Source organism: Canis lupus, chromosome 1, assembly GCF_048164855.1.
Source record: "Canis lupus baileyi chromosome 1, mCanLup2.hap1, whole genome shotgun sequence".
Classification (NCBI taxonomy): domain Eukaryota; kingdom Metazoa; phylum Chordata; class Mammalia; order Carnivora; family Canidae; genus Canis; species Canis lupus.
The window spans coordinates 11,691,209-11,704,533 of NC_132838.1; the positions used below are offsets into that span (position 1 = coordinate 11,691,209).

The 13,325-nt window shown below is 34.1% G+C and overlaps 1 long non-coding RNA gene across 1 annotated transcript in view; it reads left to right on the forward strand.

The window, feature by feature from the left end:
- Window positions 1–11,933, forward strand: part of LOC140611932 (uncharacterized) — a 30,551-nt gene extending 18,618 nt beyond the window's left edge. Inside the window, exon 3 of the long non-coding RNA XR_012013254.1 lies at window positions 11,807–11,933. This is a non-coding gene — a long non-coding RNA (uncharacterized lncRNA). The remainder of the gene's footprint in view (window positions 1–11,806) is intronic.
- The last annotated feature ends 1,392 nt before the right edge of the window (window positions 11,934–13,325 follow it).

A 13,325-nucleotide genomic window follows, 5' to 3' on the forward strand; every position in this document is an offset into this window, starting at 1 on the left:
TATTTTTCTGCTAAGTATATCCAACATCTTGATCAGTATAATGGTTTTGGGTGGTTGACAACTTGATTAATCTGAGCAGTCTCTGATCAGAAACACACTCAAACTCTTTTTACTCTGAAGGATTTTCTGTCTCCTTTGTGGATAAGATCAATCAAAACTGGGATAAATTGAGTAGATTTATCATGGAAGAGCCATATCTTGGTACTGAAAAATGCTCTGTCTTTTCCAGCTCACTTTAGACATCTCAGAGAATGAAAGGTAATAAAATACCCTTTAAAATATCTCAGAATTGGATCTATATTCTGTAATTTCATATAGTCAGCAAAAAAAAAAAAAATCTGGAATAATTCCTGGTCCTTTCTTATTAATACTTACATGAGAGAGACTAGCACAAAAATATACTATCTTTAAAATATTATTGTATACAATATAAAAACCAAAGGTTTACTCAGTTTTTTCCTTCAGATAATTTGTTTTGTCCTCTTTTTCCTATTTCTCCTTTAACCACTACATTCTAAAGATATAAAACTGCTCTCGTTTCCTGACCACACCATCTTACCTGTCTGTATCATTCTCATTATTATTCCTTTCTCTGCAGAGCTCCTTTTTCATTTTTCATCAGCCAAATTTTACATGCCTTTGAAGATTCAAGTCTGATATTACCCTTTCAAATGCACAGCCCCTGGATGTATCTGGATATATCTGGTTCTTTCCCTACTGCCAATCGCATTCATATTACCCTGGCATGTTTTGTCGGCATGCTTATTTCTATGCTACATGTCAAGTAGCTTGTCTGATTTGTTTATTAATTTATGGAATCTCTAGGGAGATGCACAGTGCCAAAAAGAAAAAAGGCACTCAGATATTTACACACTTTACTGAAATCAACCTCTCTCAATGCATATTTTACATGCATCTATATGTGTACCTATCATTTCCTCTATTAATATATTTAATTGTACACGTTTCATAATAGAATCTAGTCATTTTTTTTAAGTTAAGGACCATTTTACCAGCATAGCACTTGCTGGAAAACATTGTATGCCCTCAACATATATGTTACATGAACTAATGAGGAAAGATGAACAATGCCAGAATTATTGAAATAATGTATAATTATAAAATTAAAAGCTAAATGAACTGTTTGAGGAATTCAGAATTAAGAAAGAAGCAATACTCAGAATTAATGAAATAATTTTCATGAAGAAAATCAGAATAGAGGCATTTTTGGTTTTGGTTTTGTTTTATTTATAGTTTTTCCATTCCATTTCTTGTTTATTTTCTCTTTCTTCCCCTTTTGAATAATAAATACATGGGAGACAATCAGGAATCCAGCTGTTTGAATTCAAAATGGAATTTAGTTCCTTTGGACGTCAGTTTAATCACCAGTTGAATGAGAGAACAGAAGTAGATTTTATGTTAAGTCCCTTACTACTCAAACCTTCTGTATGTCTTCACCCCACCTCATTTTACCACTAGTAGCTTTGGTAACTGCCTAGAGAGCCATTTTTACTTACAAGAAAAAAGAGAAGAGGGACACATAAAAACTGTACCAAAAAATTCTGGGAAAAAATAGAGAAAAAGGAGATAAATCTGTCTAGGTTTATTTACAGTTAGTGCATTTAAATATCAAAATCTGCACATTTATCTTCCTCTTGACAATTAAATCTTTAATAACACAGTCTAAGCATTTCTTTCTTTTAAGCCAAGTAGGACATCTCTTTCAAACTAATGCTCATAAACTATTCTGGTACATATTTATTCTACTCAAATAAACTACTCAAATTTGCATCAAACTAAAAGATACAAATTTCTCACCCAAATCTTGATCCTAAAATCAACATATTCGTGAACTTTGACTGTATTGGCATCATCTCTTAGTAAAAAATATGGGAAAAATATTAATGACATAATCTTCCAAATATCTTTATCAAGTTATCTCAAAGTTCTACAAATAAAGGCAACTTTTATTTACCTGTGCATATATATAACTTTAGGGTATGGGGAAAAGTTTTGTCAGACTGAGTGTATTGATGATACTGAGGACTACCACTTGACTATGATCTGGTTACTGTACTCCCAGTTTCTGTTTTACCTAAAAATAAGAAAAGCAGATGTCTTTCGTGTTATTTATTTTATTGCCAATGCTTATGGTCCCTCAATATAAAAGGAATGGAAATTAGATTTCTCATCACTAGCATTTTACGATGGTAAAATGGAAGAGGAATAAGAACTTGTCTCAAAAGTGTGCAGCTCCACCGGAGATGTAGGGTTATAGTTTTTCTCCAATCAGGGTAGAAGGGAAATATCAGACAGCTTGTCCCAAAGCAGTAGCTACAAGCTTCACTGAAGACTATGGACTCTATTATATGAAGCAAAAATACAGCCAGTTCTTTTTTTGGTAATACTCAGCTATGTTTGCTTTCCATTCCTTCTGAATCAGTTATACCTATTGAAATGCGAAATCAACATAAATATTGATATAACAAAAGGGATTGTACTAATTTGTTAATAATATTCATGATTATATAATATATACTTTTACGATATGAAGGAGGGATGCCTGGGTGGCTCAATGGTTGAGCATCTGCCCTTGGCTCAGGGCGTCATCCCAATTTGGGGGTCGAGTACCACATCAGGCTCCCTGTAAGGAGCCTGCTTCTCCTCTGCCTATGTCTCTGCCTCTCTCTGTGTCTCGTATGAATAAATAAATAAATATTTTAAAAAAATGAAAGGTAAAGGAATCCAAATTCTAAGGAGTTTCATCTTCAACACTCCTAGAACATCTTGCCTACACTAAGAACGTAGCATATTATCATTAAAACCATGCTAATGGCATGGAGATCTGTGAGTCCTTTTCAGTAGAAAGGGACTTTGCTTCCAACCAATACAATATTGGAAGTATAGGATATGTTCTTGGGAATGAGGGATGGGAATCCTAGTATTGGATCCAGAAAAATAAATGGACTTAACATTAATGGATTTGGTTTCAATTTATATATATATATATAGAAAGTTAATATATATTAAATATATAGTATGTTTAAATATATATAAATTACATATAAATGTTAAAAAATGTATTCATTTTCTTGATCCCATAGATGAAATGTTTTCTGTGGTCCCTAGTGGTGATTTCCTTTAGAGACAATCAAGAGTATAATGGAAAGCACAGTTTAGGAGAAGAAAGTCATGAATCTCATTCTTACATTTCTACCTTTCATTGCTTAGTTACCTTACCAACTTAGTTGCCTTTCTCTACCATGGCTTAAAATGTGTAAGGAGATTATGAATCATTTAGCAAGAAACTATTAAGATTGAAGTAAAACTATATGCTCTATCTACCATAATTCAAAGAGCATGAATAATCAATATGGTTAAATATCATATTTAAAAGGAATTGCATATTTTTCTTGCTTATTAAATATATTGCTTCTATCAAAACCTACTGACTTAGGGAATTCTATTTATTCTTGAAATATTCCAATATAACTAATAGATTTTAACTTCTGATGTCAAAATTCTTCTGTGTATAGTTATTAACACATTCATAAAATAAGAATTGAAAATTATTTTCAGTAAACATAAACAATAATATCAATAAAGTAAGTTAGTATATAGAATTCATATTAAATGTCATGTTAATGATTATAATTATCACATGCACACTTAAATGATAAATGTATATAAGGTTATGAATATTTTGTGGACAAATAAAATACAAGTGAATTTGATGACATAGAATCTGCATGGAAGTATTTTCTAGGGTAAAAAATCCTATAGTTACTGATCAAAAACTGTATCAATATTTCACTAAGACCGTGTATGAATCATATAAGCTGTATATTGAAAATATACAGTTGGATTCAGTGACATCTTTACATGGCACAATAATAGAATAGACATTTACAAACTTGGGAAAATTATACTTCCTAAATTTATCCTTCAAATATAACCTTGCTACCTTCTTTCAGATTTCCAACTGTTTTTATCTTTTTTTGCAAAATCTATTAAATGTGTATTATTCTTTTAAAAATGACTTTATAATAACATTCCTATAATGAGATGCATTTCTTATAATTAGTATGATTTATTCATTACAATTAATATATATTCAAAATGTAATTTATAATGTTGTTAATGTAGTCTTTCATTATTAGTTACTATACATTACTAAAGTTATAAAAATAAGCTTATGAAAGGATAGAGTATGTTTTATCTACTTTTTTGTAAGTTCAAATTGGGAGAATCCTTGATCTAGTATTAAATAAATATTACAAATTAAGTAATCATTGAAAAGGAAAAGAAAATTGCAGTTCAAAATTAGATTTATGATTTACCTAATAATAAATATAAAAGTGCCATTTAAGATACCCATCATTATTTATCTCAAAAGAACTCTGTAAATGGTTATTAATGTCTGTTCTAAAAAGTAAGCCAATGCAGTATTTTGCAGATTTTTATTGTCAGTATCCCTAGACATTAACTGCTAATATCGTTCTTACATTTGTCCCCATTCTTTAAAAGTAGCCTATAATATGAATACTCTGCATACTATAATCAGTATCTTTTAATGACTTAGAATTTCAAACCTATTTAAAATCAAAGAAAGTAGTACCAAGATGATCTGGACTGAGAAACAATAAAACAACAATAAAACAATAAAACAACAATAAAACAACAATAAAACAAAACAAAAGAAACAACTTTCAAACACTATCTTATATTTTTTAAGTGTCTATTTTTACATAACTCCAAAGTAAGACCTTTATAATCCCATGTTCTGATTATCTATTTTTTTTCTAAAATATTACTTCAATATTGAGTGTCTTAAACAGAAAAAAATTATTTTTCATAATTTTTGTTTTCATTTTTATTTTGTTTCATCAAAAGTCTGGGCATTTCTCACATAGTCATTCTTTTGTTCCACATGGCATTGACTGGGGACACTTACTGGAATTCATTTGGCTGATGGACTGGTATAGAGGGTCCAAATTGGCTCTGTTCACATCTTGGATGCCTTGGCAGGGCTAGCAGGAAGGCTGAACTCACTTGGACTATTGATTGGAGTCACTGACGTGACCTCTTCATCATGGCACTCTCAGGATAGTTGGACTCTTTGGCAGCCTTTGGTCTTTGAGCTACTGTTCCAAGAGACAAAAGCTGCCAGATACTTAAGATCTAGTACAGGATATTGACAGTGTCACTCCTATAGTGTTTTATTTGTAAATCAGTGACAGAACCAGCCATCACAGAGAGAAAAATAAAACTCTCTCTCTCAGTGAGAGAAGTAGCAAAAATGGGATGCCTGGGTGGCTCAGCAGTTCAGCGTCTGCCTTTGGCTCAGGGCATGATCCCGGAGTCCCAGGATTGAGTCCCACATCAGGCTCCCTGCATGGAGCCTGCTTCTCCCTCTGCCTATGTCTCTGCCTTTCTCTATGTCTCTCATGAATAAATAAATAAAATCTTTAAAAAAAAGAAGTAGCAAAAATACTGTGACTATTTTAACATAATAGTATCTGCCCACTCGTTATAAATTACTTATACCACCCTCACATGAAAAATAGACTTGGTGGCCTCCAAGCCCCCCAAAAGCTTCATTACATTTCATCATTGGTTCAAAGATTAGGATCTCAGCATCCAAATCAGTTCTAGATGCAGATGAGTCTCTTCAGGTTCTGCTAAATATATTTTTTTAAAGATTTATTGTTTATTCAAGAAAAGTGAGAAAGAGCAATGGGGAGGGGTAGAGGGGAAGAGACTCTCAAGCAGACTCAACACTGAGCACAGAGCCCCCTGTGGGGCTTGATCTCAAGACTGCTGAGATCATGACCAAAGCTGAAACCAAGAGTCAGACATTTAACTGCAGTCAGACTGCACCACCCAGGCACCCTATCAGTTAAATATTCATGAATGTAATCAATTATAATAAATCAAATAAATTTTAAAGTTATTATACTAGGATTATATAACATGTCTACTTTTTCCTAGGTCACACATTTAATACAGCTCAGCAGAGATTCTTGAATGTGGTTATCTATAACATTTCTGAGTTTGTACTAAATCACATATGTGTTTTCTGAGATTCAGTTCCTTGAATACAATTTCTCTTGAACTGAGACCTGCAGATTACAGATATCTTACCTACAGATTACAGATAACCCCCCCCCCCCCCCCCCGTGTGAGGTGGTTTAGTTGACCTAAAAAGTTTGTGGGATTTCTGTGAACTGAAATGTCATTTAATTCATTAGACAACTCCCACATATTTTATTTCACTCTTGACTCTTTTATACTTTGTGCTGATAGTTTAATATGCAAACAACACATTTAGTTACTTAAAAGCCTTTTTTGTCTGTTTAAGATTGGTTTAATAAGCATACTCTTGAGATTCTTAGAAGCCCAACCATGCCTGCACTTCAGTCTTTTCAAAATTTCAATAAAGGATCTTCATGCCTCAGTTTTGAGATTTTAAATTTCAGTCTAGGTTTTATTGGAAGTGCTATGAATTTGACCTTTGTCTTGAAGCCCTTTTTTACTTGAGGAGCTTTTATTAAGGGAGAGTAGTCATGAAAAATTGCTTTAATTTGATCCCATTAATCCCTTAAGTATCTTCTAAATTCTGCTTAAAACTAATCATTTACTTTATTTGGCACATTTTCTGACTAAACCTCTCATATATGCCTAAAATAACTAGTGTTTTCAACATGAACATTTCCTTAGCCAAATCCAACAGATCATCAGATACAGCAGATCATCAGATATATTTTCTACTTAGCATATGCTACAGATGACCATGTTACTGAGCTTCCTGCCCATTTATGTAGCCTCCAGTAACAACTTCCTTACTATCTTCTCAATTCTCATTAAGAATTTACTGAGGCCTGGGCACCTGGGTGGCTCAGCCAGTTAAGTGTCTGCCTTTGGCTCAGGTCATGATCTCAGTGTCCTGGGATCGAGGCCCACATTCAGCTCCTTGCTTAGTGAGAAATATGCTTTCCCTTTTCCCTCTGCCCCTCCCCCCACTTTTGTGCACATGTGCGTGCATGCACACTCTCTCTCTCAAATAAAAAAAGGGTGGAACTCACTTGGACCATTGGTTGGAGTGACTATACATGGCCTCTTCACCATGGCAAATTAAAAAAAAAAAAAAAAAAAAAAAAGAAGGAATTTCCTGAGGCCATTCAGCATTTCTGTGGTCTGCTTGACCCGCACTCCCAAAGCCAATGCCTTGCACATTTGTTTTAGTTAAAACAGCACCACACTTCCAGGTAAAATATGTTGTATTAATTATCTATTGATGAGTCACAAATTATTCCAAAACTTAAGAGACTTAAAAAATAGTACTTTCATTATTTCTGAAATAGCTGTTGGTTAAAATTTCAAATTGAGCAAGTTGTTGACTCTAGGGGAATTAACCAAAGCCACTTTGTGGTATTAATCCAGCTGATGGGGTGGTTTAGAGGCCCCTAAAGGGCTTTCCTAACACATCTTGCACATTTACAGAGGTTGTTGAAGACTCCGATACCTTTAATCAATGAAAACTTTTGGTAACATATTTGAGTTTTGGATTAGTGTGCTATCATAGGATTGCCAAGATATATTTTAATAGTCTCTTCTTTACATCCCTCTTAAAATGTATTTGTGAAATTGAAAGTTAGTTTGTGAAACTAACTTTATTTAGTTAAATCACATGTCCTCAAAGACTGTTGAGAGTGTTAGGTCCAAGTAATAATGTGGTGAGTGAGTGATTATGTGAATAAAGGACTTTGACTTGACTTGAAATGAATTCTAATAATTTTTTCCCATACCTGTTTATAATATTTACATTGTTTGTTTCTATTTTTTAAAGTCATAACTAGATTTTGGAGAGAATATCATTTTTTAAAGATATTTATTTGAGAGAGAGAGAGAGAGAGTAGTAGGAGAGACCTTAAAGGTGGGGGGGTGGGGGCAGGAAAAAGGAGAAGCATGCTCCCACTGAGCAGGGAGCAGGAAGCAGGGCTTGATTGCAGGGCCTTGGAATCATGACATGAGCCGAGACAGATGCTTAACCAGCTGAGAAACCCAGGCACCCCGTATTTTAAAGATTCAAAAATGAGAAATCCAGTCTTTTCTCTAAGAGTCAGTACAACAAAAGCAAGTTTCTAAGAAGCACTGTTTGTAGAGAGGAAGCAAAGCCTCACCTCTTATCCACCTTATGTTTTCAGCTGGAGCTCTTTAACAAAAATAAAAATTAATAATAGAAAAATAAGTGGTTTATTAATGCATGCAGTGCACATCATATGAGAGAAACCTAAAAATAAGAATAACTCAAAGTGTTGGCCTGGAACTCTGGTTTATATAGCATCTTCAACAAAGAAAAATACATTTGTAGAAGAATGACTGGACAAAGGGTAGCAATCGTAGGCTTCCATGAGTAGAAAATGGTGGGAAGATAAAGATATAGGATGGAACTAGTGGAGTAAGTTTTGGTTTTTGTTCGTTTGTTGCAAATGAGCTGATAAGAGTCTGTGTCTAATAAAAGGAGAATTCATTTCTATCTTTAGGTAGAAAGAGAAGGTTGAGAGAGGTTTCCTGCATTTTTTGCTTTTCAATTGCCTTTAGCTGAAAATAATTTCAATGCCAAAGTAATGTATTTTTGGGAGTGGTGTATATTCCAATTTTTCATGTTTTTTTTTTCTTTAAACTTAATAACCTATGAAAGCAGTATGTTTTTAAAACAGGTCTTATTCAAAGAAACGAATGAGTTTTGCTTGTCTGTTCCAGAATTTCTTTGTAAGAAGCTCAGCTTCATTACTCTGTATGACAGAAAGCTAGAGTTCTTGCTCTGAAATTTTGCTTTCTAACTAAGCTCTGGTGCTTGTACTTAGATCATATGTTATATATTTGCATGAGTTTCAGCAGAAACCAATAGAGACTATGGAAGAGCATGCTAAATAAAAATAGAAAACAAAACATTGGTACTACACCACTGTTTGAACTCTAGGATACATAAACTACAACAGTGGCAGGTTTATGCCACTAAATGGGCATAATATGCATCTTGTGGTTAGAATTTCTGTATTTGTATATGGCTAGCAGCAAAGTTATGCAAATAATTCAAGTCTCAATTCTTTTCCTGATAACACATGGATTGAATCGTAATATGCATAAAAGTTTTCCCTCAGTCATAGACCTTTCTCTCTCACAAGAAGCACAGAAGCAAGTCTAAAGCTAAAAGGGAGAGCAGTTGGATTGAAAAAAATGATAATCAGAATCAGTGCCACAATGACAGTTACGTATTTTGGAGTTAAAAGGCTACTATGATCTAATAATATGGAGGGCAAAATTAAGCCCTATTTAAAAAGGAGTTAGGTATGCAAATTTGGGGTGCTGCCACAAGCTTGAACAGATGTTTGAAAATTTAGCTGAGTGTGTTTATTCATTCTAAATATGTTTACATAATGTATTGTAAGCTATTTTCTCAAGCACATTTGCATGGAAATGTATGTGTGGCCCTGATTCTGCCATCTTTAATCATGTAAAACTGCCACTGGCTTCTGGTGGAATTATGCACATGTCAGTTGTGGCAATATCTGGCCTATGGAGAGGGTACTGCAATCAGTGGAGCAAATGTGCCTATTACCTCCACGAGTTCTGTTACACAGTAGTGGGTGTAGCCAAAGATTGACAGGGACTTCATAGGTCTGGAAAGGAAATTTATTGAAACTGCTCTGAGTTACTCAAAAATTTAATTATTAAATCATATACACTTGAGTTGTTTCAGGTAATTAATGCCATACTCATTGTTTTTCTAAATCTATTTCTTTTTTTAAAAAAAAAGATTTTATTTATTTATTCATGAGAGATACACAGAGAGAGGCAGAGACACAAGCAGAGGGAGAAGCAGGCTCCATGCATGGAGCCCAATGTGGGACTTGACCCCAGGACCTCAGGATCACACCCTGGGCTGAAGGCAGATGCTCAACCACTAAGCCACCCAGGCGTCCCTCTAAATCTAGTTCTTGGGATCCCTGGGTGGCGCAGCGGTTTAGTGCCTGCCTTTGGCCCAGGGTGTGATCCTGGAGACCCGGGATCGAGTCCCACATTGGGCTCCTGGTGCATGGAGCCTGCTTCTCCCTCTGCCTGTGTCTCTGCCTCTCTCTCTCTCTCTGTGACTATCATAAATAAATAAAAATTAAAAAAATAAATAAATAAATAAATAAATAAATCTAGTTCTTATGCTAAATTTCTTTCTTGGTGTCCTTTCCCTACTCTCACCCACACACATACATCCTATATGTCTCTATTAATGACTAGTAGAAAAAAACACACTGATTTAGAGGATGTCAAAAATACTTATAGATGATTCTCTTCTTTATATTTTATACAGAGCATTGACAACAAAACAGATCACATTTTGGCAAATTTTTCCTCGGATTTCAAGACGCTTACTGTGATAGGTTAAAGCATTTTATCTCTTCACATTCACTTTTTTAAAGTCTGGATAATCTGTACTCTTTGGTGATAATTTTTAGTATTGCAGATTTTTTAAATTGCTAAATTCATTTAGTCAATAAAAAATAGTACCTTCTATGTGCTAGACACTTTTATCCCCAGGGTTTCAGGAATGCATTGGTGAATGAAATAGAGAGAGAGAAAAAAAAAAAGTCTGCCTTAATGAAGCCTATGATATTTTGAATAAGGGTACAAAGACATGAGACAAATTAACATAAGGAATTATGATGATAAATTTTATGAAAGAAGAGTACAGATGAACTTGAAAAGAATCACTGGGAAAACTTAGTTTGAATTAGGGCATCAATGTAATCTTCTTGATTTAGTGAACTTTAGGCTGACACCTGAAGGATAAATTTAGATATAGACATATGGAAAATAGGTCCAATCTTCCATGCAGATAGAACAACATATGTAAAAGTTGTGAGGTGAGAAAATTCTTGGGGAATTGAGGAACTAAGGAAGCAAATGTGAATTCTAAGTTCACTAGAATGGCCAGAATAGTTAATAATAGATTGATAGACAGCAGCCTTAATACATGTCCTCGTGATCCTGTTCCGGCATCTGAATTTTACCTGAAGGCAATGGAAGCCCACTAACAAAGCTGTTAAGTAGAAATCTGGCACAATTGGATTGTCATTTTCAAAAAAAATATGTGTGGCTGATGTGTTGATAACCGATCTGTGTTTTATAGGATTAGAAGTAGGAAAATCAGTTTGGTAGATATTGCTATCCTAATGATAACTTAAGCCAGTATGTAGAAATAGCCATGAAATGAAGCACATTGAATTCAGAAAAATACTGAAGTGAACGTGAGCAGAGCATAGTGATGTAACAGATAAGATAAAAAATTCAGAAGAGTTCACATCATTAGACAATATACTGCATTAAGCAACTTGGAAGATAAATAGAGGCCTCATTTAGTGAAAAGAGTCAAACGGGTAAAGAGTTCAAACTTAACCATGGTTTCAGTCTGTAATGACATATTGAAGCAAAATATTTTAAAAAAAGCTTAATATGCACATTTGGAGCATAGGAAGACTATCTAGTTGGAGATTTGAGATTTAATATCATTGGCACATAGTGATTGAAAATCACCTGGAGGGAGAAGAGTAATGGGCTGTTTGGGATTGAATATTTGTTTCTCCTTCAAATTTATATGTTGAAGCTTAAATCCCCTATGGTATGGTATTTTGAGATGGGGCTTTGGGAGGTAATTAGATTTAATTGAAGTCATGAAAGTGATCCTCATGATGGAAATAGTACCCTTTTAAGAGACAGGAGAGCTAGCTTTCTCTTTCTCCTCCAGGTGGAGACACAGCTAGCGGCAGCTATGTGTAAGCCAGGAAGAAAGCCCTCACTGGGAACCCAGTAGGCCAAGCATCTTGATTCCAGCCTCCAGAACTATGAGAAATAAATGTCTGTTGTTTAAGCCACCCAGTCTATCCTGTTTTGTTATAGCCACCTCCACTGACTAATACATGGGCCCAGTACTGATTCCTGGGAACTCCAGCTCACAGTGACATTTTTCTATTCATAGAATACTTCTTAAACCAATGTAAATCCTATTTTCCGTATCTTTTATAATATGCACCTACCTTTTATTATCAGAAGATCCTGTTAAATTTGACTTTCACTTCAATTATCACATTACTCTTTAGTACATTATAGTTTATTCCCTTCCCAAAATATCAAATTTCTATGGTTCTCGTCATTCTGATGATTATTTTTTCATAATGAAGCTTTGAGTAGATATGTGTGACACCATTTCAGCCATCTCCCTAACTTGCTTTTTTCAGCAAACATTTTGTGCTGATGTATTTTTTTTTAGTCATTTTTTTCTCTACTGTATTTCATTTTTTCCTCCTCCTCCATTTGTATTCTCCCTGCTTCATTTGAAATCTTAGTTCTCAGAAGGTAAATTTATCATTCTTTAAAATTTTTAGAACATGCCTATTGGTACATCTTTTTAGTAAGAATCCACATGAGGGCACTTAATAAGTAATTTTTGGTTAAGACTTATGGAGCAGCAATACAGAGAAAAAGGCATTCAAATAAAGGAAGATAAAGTAGAAAAAAGTGAGTAATAAAAGAAAATACTTGTATCTAATTAAGTAGAAATGTGTAGCATTCATATGTCTTATCTGGAATTTAAAACTTTATGTGTAGGATATATATCTTTTTTTAAGATATAAAGAAGAGTGATGCTTAATGAAAAGGGATTATTATCTAGAATAATAGACACACAAGGCTTGAAGAATGTCTACATTATTCACCATTATCCTTAGGAAATAGCATACTTATGTCGATGCAAAAAGAAAATTATTTTTAGTTGAATTTTTAATTATTCTTATGTACCTACATTAACCAAGAATTCATAGATTTGTTTAGATGCCGTATCTCCTCACAACAGTTTTAACCATATTTTTTACATTAGCTCATTTGAATGCTTTAGAAAGGAATACTCTTAGATGATCTTTATTTAGTTACATTTGCCATGATAATGGAGTTTCTTTATATACCTAGTTAGTTTACAAGTATTAAGTTTTATTGAGATAACTTCCTTATAGGGATCCCTGGGTGGTGCAGTGGTTTAGCGCCTGCCTTTGGCCCAGAGCATGATCCTGGAGACCGGGGATCGAATCCCACGTCGGGCTCCCAGTGCATGGAGCCTGCTTCTCCCTCTGCCTATGTCTCTCTCTCTCTCTCTCTCTCTCTCTCTCTCTCTGTGTGTGACTATCATAAATAAATAAAAATTAAAAAAAACTTCCTTATATTATTTGAAATAATCGTACAATTTTTCTCTTTGCTCAGAGGTTGTGAACTTA